The following is a 7255-nucleotide window of genomic DNA, read 5'->3' as shown; positions in this document are numbered from 1 at the left end:
ACAGATGGCGAGTGGCCACTACATTGGATAGCACAGGACTACATCCAGTAATCAAAGCGGAAAGAGTTACATTTTTGTTGCCACTTAGATCTACACTATGTTTCTTCACAATGATCTTGACAGGTCTAGCTCTCTGCTGTCTGTCTGGCTGGGCAGATACGGCTCAAGAGGTGAGGCAGGGGACCAATATTTTAAAACTTACACCTGGTCATCGGTTGTGTAAGTCCTGTCCTGTGTGTGATTCTGCCTTTTATCACAGGCTGCCACGTTTGTAACTGAATTCTCAAAACCACAGAAGAATATTTATTGGGAATTCCACATATCACTAGTCAGGGGAAGGCATGAATTGATTTTCCATTCAATAGCATAAGTTTTTGGTAACACACTACGTAACCAGGAAGATTTTATTGCTAGTATACTTACTTGTTCTGAGTAAAACCTTTCCACCCTTCTGTATCTCAAGAGACAGTATTATTTCCAAATGGACAGGTCAGAGATGATCCCAATATTGTCCTCTTCTTTCTGTAAAAGTGCTCTTCATTCTGTAACAAAACAGAACCAGAAACAATCAGGCAGCAACCACTCTCACTTTCGTATTTAATCTTGTTTTACACACACCAAATAAGGACACACTATGCACAATATTCAACATCTTTTTTTTTCATTTACTGTGTTTTTTGAGGCTTTTCCGTATCAGTTATGTATTAAACTGCCTAATTTTTGAAATGAACCTCATTCAGGTATAATTAACAAGCAAGGAAATGCAAGGAGCTTTGGCAGATGTACACAACCAAGTCAATAATACTCCAGGTAAGATTTAGAATATTTCTATCACTGCAGAAAGGGCCCTTGTGCCCCTGTATAGTCCATCTCTCCAATTTCCCACCAAAGCAACCACCAATCTGATTTCTTTAACTATGTTAGTTTTGCCTGTTGTAGAAATTGATATAAATGGAAAAATGTAGTATGTACTCTTGTGTCTAGCTTCTTTCACTTACCATCATGTTTTTGAGATTCGCCTTGTTTCCATGTATTAGTAATTCAGTCCTTTTTATGGCTGAGCAGTATTCCATTTTATGAACAGGTCAGTTTACTTATCAGTTTTCTATTGTTAGACATTTGGTTTGTTTCCAGTTTTTGGCTATTATGAATGAAGCTATGAACATCCACGTACAAGTATCTTTGTGGACATATGTTTTCTCTCGCATAAAGTGAAATTTCTGGGTCATATGGTTAAGTGTATGTCAATTTTATAGAAAGTGCCAAACTGTTTTTGAAAGGGGTTGTACCATTTTACGTGCCCTCCAGCATGTAAAAGCAACAGTTCCAGCTGTTCCAAATCCTCACTAGCACTTGGCGTTATCTGTCTTTTTAATTTTAGCCATTCTAGTAAGTGGGTAGTGGTATCTCATTATGTAGTTTTAATTGTAATTTTTTTGATGATTGATTATGTCGAGCATGTTTTCATGTAGTTTATTGTTTCCTCATAAATATTTTGTGAAGTATCTATACAAATCTTTTGCCCATTTTACCAACTGGTTTGTCTTTTTTTAATTGACTTTTAAGAGTTCTTCATAGATTCTGGATGCAAATTTTTGTTAGGTATATGTATTATGAATATTTTATCCTAATCTGTAGTTGTTTTGATTGTACCTAGTATTTAATTTATAGAGATAATGAGTGTCAATGCCAATGAATGAAGTTTTATTACTTACAGTTCCTAAGAGAAGAACGGTGTGCCACACCCCACAGGGCCACACAGGGAAGTCCCAGAGTTGATCAGGAGGCAGAAAGAGCAAAGGAGGAAGCTTAGCCCAGAGCATCTCTTATGGTTTTCTCAGGAAGGAACGGGTGAGGCAAGATAGGCAAGTTTGAGCAAGTTTGGGATTGCATAGTTTGAATAATTTGGCAGACTCTGAGCTATATGGGTGGCCCTGGAATGATTTCGGGCAGAAAAAGATTGGCCTGGTGTGTGTGAGTTAAGATGAAGTTAGTGTTTAGGGATATGGTCTTTGGATTGGTTCGTTTGCACATGAAAGGCACACTCACAGGGCAAGTTTTCTGCTATACCTAGGAATTAGCTAGTCCTGGGAGGGGAAGTCTCTCCAGGACAGCAAAGCCCCCAAGATGGCAAAGCGTCATAAAATTAGAAAATAAAAAACATGATTAATACAATGGTTTTCCTTTATTCTCTTACATATTTTGAAGAGCAAGTCATTTTGTGAGGTCCAACGTATTAATTTTTTCTTCTTTGATTAATGCATGCTATTTGTGTCCTATCTACAAAATCATTGTTAACCTGAGCCACAAATTTTCACCTAAGTTTCTTTGTTAGGTTTACTTTTAGCTTTTAGTTCATTGATCCATTTTGAGATAGTTTTTGATTATGATGTGAGATAAGGAGTTAAGATTCATTTTCCCCCCTTAGGGATATCCAGTTTTTCCAGCATATTCCATTTTATGAACAGGTCAGTTTACTTACCAGTTTTCTATTGTTAGACATTTGGTTTGTTTCCAGTTTTTGGCTATTATGAATGAAGCTATGAACATCCATGTACAAGTATCTTTGTGGACATATGTTTTCTCTTGCATAAATACCTAGAAGTGAAATTTCTGGGTCATATGATTAAGTGTATGTCAATTTTATAGAAAGTGCCAAATTGTTTTTGAAAGGGGTTGTACCATTTTACGTGCCCTCCAGCACATAATATGGGTAAATATTCTTTACCCATAGAATTTGTGTCTATTTCTGAACTCTGTTCTGTTCCATTGATTTATGTGTCTGTCCTAATGCCAATATCACACTGTTTTGATTATTGTATCCTTATAATAAGTCTTGAAATCAGGTAGGGTAAATCTTTCAATTTTGTTTTTTTCCAGAATTGTTTGCATTTTCATATAAATTTTAAAATTAGTTTATTGATTTCTATTTTTAAAAGAAGCTTTCTTAAACTCTGGTTTCTAGGTTGACATGCAGGGAAGTCATTACTCCATCATAACATCAAGTAAAAAAAGCTAAATAAACTGAAAATCAGCAACTCTTTTTAGATCTATCAGGGAATTGAGGTCACAGGGCAAACTGCAGCCCCAATATTTGAAAGACAGGTGGATACAGAGAATTACAACTTACTGGAGCAGAAAACCACAAGGTGCAGAAACATACGAACAAAATCTCTGAGGAACCAGTATGGGGGGAGGAAATCCTAAACTGTAATTGAGAAATTGCTAGAGGCTCAGTGTTGACAAGTCTGAGAGTTTTAAAAACTCCAGAAAGGGCCAGTCTTAGGAGGGCCACAATGCTTTTGTGAGGTTTACCACTAGAAACCCTACCAGGATATTACAGTGAAGATCCGAACGGTCCCCTCGTGCTCCCACCCAGGGAAGGAAAAAAACCATTTTGAAATATACACAGAACATTCTATTTTTCTTAAGACCTGCCCTCAAATGAAATTTCTTTACCAGAGCCTCACCTATTGGAATATTATCAGAACCCAACTGACATGGGGGGAGGGAAATACCCAGCTCCAACCTCCTCTAGCTTTACACATGGGGGAACAGTTTATTTATTTTGCTACGGAGACATTGAAAAGTCACTACTATCACCCCAAAGAAACAAAAGCATGGAAAACATTAACAGTTCTGGAATATAATGTGAACTAGAGTATTTATAAATTTCTGCTAAACATTTAAGACTTTTAATAACTATTTTTTACTTGTTACCTCATGTGAAAGAAACTTTCTGAAATTAAAAAAATTTTTAAAGTGTTCTTCATTCAACTATGAGCAGATATACTGACAATTCTGGCAGTACTGTCTATTGAACACAAATATGCAAAACGATCCATTTGCTAAAGTCATTGACAAAGTTGCAAAAAGTAAAGCTGAAAAGGGATTTTACTGTTCATTACTATGCTGGACCAATATGTAGGTGTACATTTTTCCTGTTTTTTGTACTGCAGTATTTACTCTAGTTTGTTTATTTTTACTGCCATGTTTCTATACATATAAAAGAAAACTCATTACAAAACAACAACAAACAATGAGGTTGAAAAATGGGCAAAGTTTTACTAACAATTGTCACCCCAATAAATTTTTTAAAAAATGGGCAAAGAACTTGAATAGATATTTCTCAAAAAATGATATACAAATGGCCAACAATCACATAAAAATAACGTTCAACATCACTAGGGAAAAGCAAATCAAACCCACAATGAGAAATCACCATGAACCCAACAGAAAATAACATGTGTTGCCCAGGATGTGGCAAAATTAGAACCTTTACATACCGTTGGTAGGAATGTAAAATGGTACAGCTGTTATGGAAAACAGATTCAAAAAATTAAAAAGAGAATTACCATATGATCCAGCAATTCCACTTCTGGATATATAACCAAAAAAAATTGAAAGCAAAATCTTGAAGAGATATTTATACACCCGTGTTCATAGCATGATTCATGAGAGCCAAGAAGTAGAGTCAACCCAACTGTCAATCAACAGATGAATGGATAAACAAAATGTGATATATACATAAAATGGATATCACTCAACCTTAAAAAGGAAGGAAATCCTGTCACAAGCTACAATATGCTCAGCGAAATAAGCTAGTCACAAAAGGATGAATGCTGTGTGGTTTCACTTATATGCCGCAGTACCTTGAGTAGTGGGTCAAATTCATAGAGACAGAAAAGTAGTATGGTGGTTGCCAGGGGTTTAGGGGAAGGGAAAATAGGGAATAGTTGTTTAACGGATATAGAGTTTCAATTTTGTAAGAAAAAGTTCTGGAGATTGATTGTACAACAATGTGAATATACATAACAATACTGAACTATAGACTTAAAATGGTTGAGATGGTAAATTTTATGCTATGTGTACTATACCACAACTTAAAAAAAATTTAATTACTATCATTAATTTTGTTATATGATTATTATCGAAAATAATGTTATATAAGGGAGGGTTTTTTTGAAATGATTTGTTTAAATATCGAATATGCTAGGTATATCCAGCCAAGATACAAATAGTCATGCTCTTAAGGCCAACTTTTCATTAGTGGAAAAATAAATTAAGAATAAAATGGAACTTCATGTTAGATGGGGCACCAAAGTGGGCCGGCCCGGTGGCTCAGGCGGTTAGAGCTCCACGCTCCTAACTCTGAAGGCTGCCGGTTCAATTCCCACATGGGCCAGTGGGCTCTCGACCACAGGGTTGCCAGTTCAATTCCTCGAGTCCCGCAAGGGATGGTGGGCTGCGCCTCCTGCAACTAAGCTTGAACACGGCACCTTGAGCTGAGCTGCCTCTGAGCTCCTGGAAGGCTCACTTGGTTGGAGTGCATCCTCTCAACCACAAGGTTGCCGGTTCGACTCCTGTGGGGGATGGTGGGCTGCGCCCTTTGCAACTAGAAGACGGCAACTGGACCTGGAGCTGAGCTGCGCCCTCCACAACTAAGACTGAAAGGACAACAACTTGACTTGGGAAAAAAAAGTCCTGGAAGTACACACTGTTCCCCCCATAAAATCTTAAAAAAAAAAAATTAAAAAAAAAAAAAGAACTGGGCCCCAGTGCATCTGTGTGAAGAGCCACAGATCTGAGAGTTTCAGAGATGAGAGAAACAAGAAAAGCTGTCAAAGGAAGAAAGAATGTCTTGTAAGTCAGTTTTTCAAACTGGTCAACTCATTAGCGGGTCATGATATCAACTTAAGTGGGATACAGTTAGCATATTTTTAAAAATGAAATAAAACATCAGAATGCACTGTATTTTTTTATGAAAGTTTTGTTTCAGTTATTTATATATCCTGCCACTGGGCAGTGATGTAAGATGTATTTCATGTTGTGACTTGAGGTCAATAAAAGTTTGAAGGTCAGTGTTCTAGGGTAACCCTGCGGAGGGATATTTAATTCTGCCTACAAGAGGTGACTTTTGAGTTGTTCTTGAAGAAAATCAAAGTTCACCAAGAAGTTAGGGGGAAAGGCTACCTCTAGGCAGAGGACACAGCATAGGAAGGAGCATGAGGGAAAGACTCTGAATATCAGAATTTGGGACAGCACCTGTTGTGAACAAGGGCCTATTTTGATGTCAGCATTGTGTTCAAATTTCAGTTCTACCACTCACAAGCTGGGAGTATTCGACTGGTACACAGAAAGGACTCAGTAAATAGCAGCTACAATAGGTTTTTCCCTCCCTTTCTATGCCCCAAAAAGAAGTGGGTCTGAGAAAAATCAGACCTCCACTGCCTGGGTCAGAGTTTAAGTGACAATGGAGAAAAGAGGAAGGAGCCAAGATGTTCCTTATATTCTTGTAAACAGAATAAACTAGTCTGAGAGTTGGTCATGCAGTCCCTTTGTCCGCTAAAACAATCGATAAAAATTGCTACATGGATCATCAGGGAGGCATCTTAGCTGATTTTGAACATGCTAAAAATTCATATTCAGTTTGGATATTGGTAGTATTCTTCCTACCCACAGAAAATCTGTGACCGGATCATGGAACCAAGTCAGAGACAATTGACTAGTTAGTTATTAATTGTTCTTGAGAATAAAATTAACCCATAGTCTGAAGCTCAGGTAGTCCACTCTCAGTTACCCACTGGCATAAAAGACAGGGTTGTGACCAATTTGCTCCCCTGGATCGTGGCTGTGAACACGTCCCCACCTCCTTAAGCAAGCTGTCCAGAGAATAATTGAATTGCACGGAAGAAGTCCTTTTCCAACATTTGTACTTTGGAAAATAATATTTAGAAGTACAGTAATTATAAAAATGGACATTTTCTTCCAAATGGTTACATGAGCTCCTTAGTGAACTGAAGTTCCTCCGGACCCATATAACCCACATTGATGGATTCGTTCCCACAACTTATGGATGCAATGATGGAAAAGTCATATATAAAGGGAGCAGAGAGGTGGCACTTGGAAGTAGAAAGTGTGTGTGGGCTTTGGCATTGCAGTCCTGAATTCAGATCCTCACTCTGTGGTTTATTAGATGAGTACCCCTCCCTTACAGAGTCTTGCTTTCTTTATTGAAACACTGACATAATATTCATCTCCTCAGACTGTTTGAAGATTAAATGGGAAAGTGATTGGGACAGAGGTGATCAGTGGGTGCTGTCTTCCTTTCTAGTAAAAAGGCTCTAGACTAGAATGTTCTTAGCTCTCCAATAGACTCCAGAAATCTCACATCTTATTGTTAATATTAGTGTTGTGGGTGGAATTGTGGTCCCCAAAATCCATATGTTGAAGTCCTAGGCCCCTCAGGACAGCA

General features: G+C 37.7%; 1 protein-coding gene across 4 annotated transcripts in view; it reads left to right on the top strand.

Annotated features, from left to right (window-relative positions):
* SLC30A6 (solute carrier family 30 member 6) overlaps nt 1–7255 on the top strand; it is a 79911-nt gene that overhangs the window by 57816 nt on the left and 14840 nt on the right. The window lies entirely within an intron of this gene.

This window comes from Rhinolophus hipposideros, assembly GCF_964194185.1.
Source record: "Rhinolophus hipposideros genome assembly, chromosome: 12".
NCBI lineage: Eukaryota > Metazoa > Chordata > Mammalia > Chiroptera > Rhinolophidae > Rhinolophus > Rhinolophus hipposideros.
This window is presented reverse-complemented; position numbering and strand designations above follow the sequence as displayed.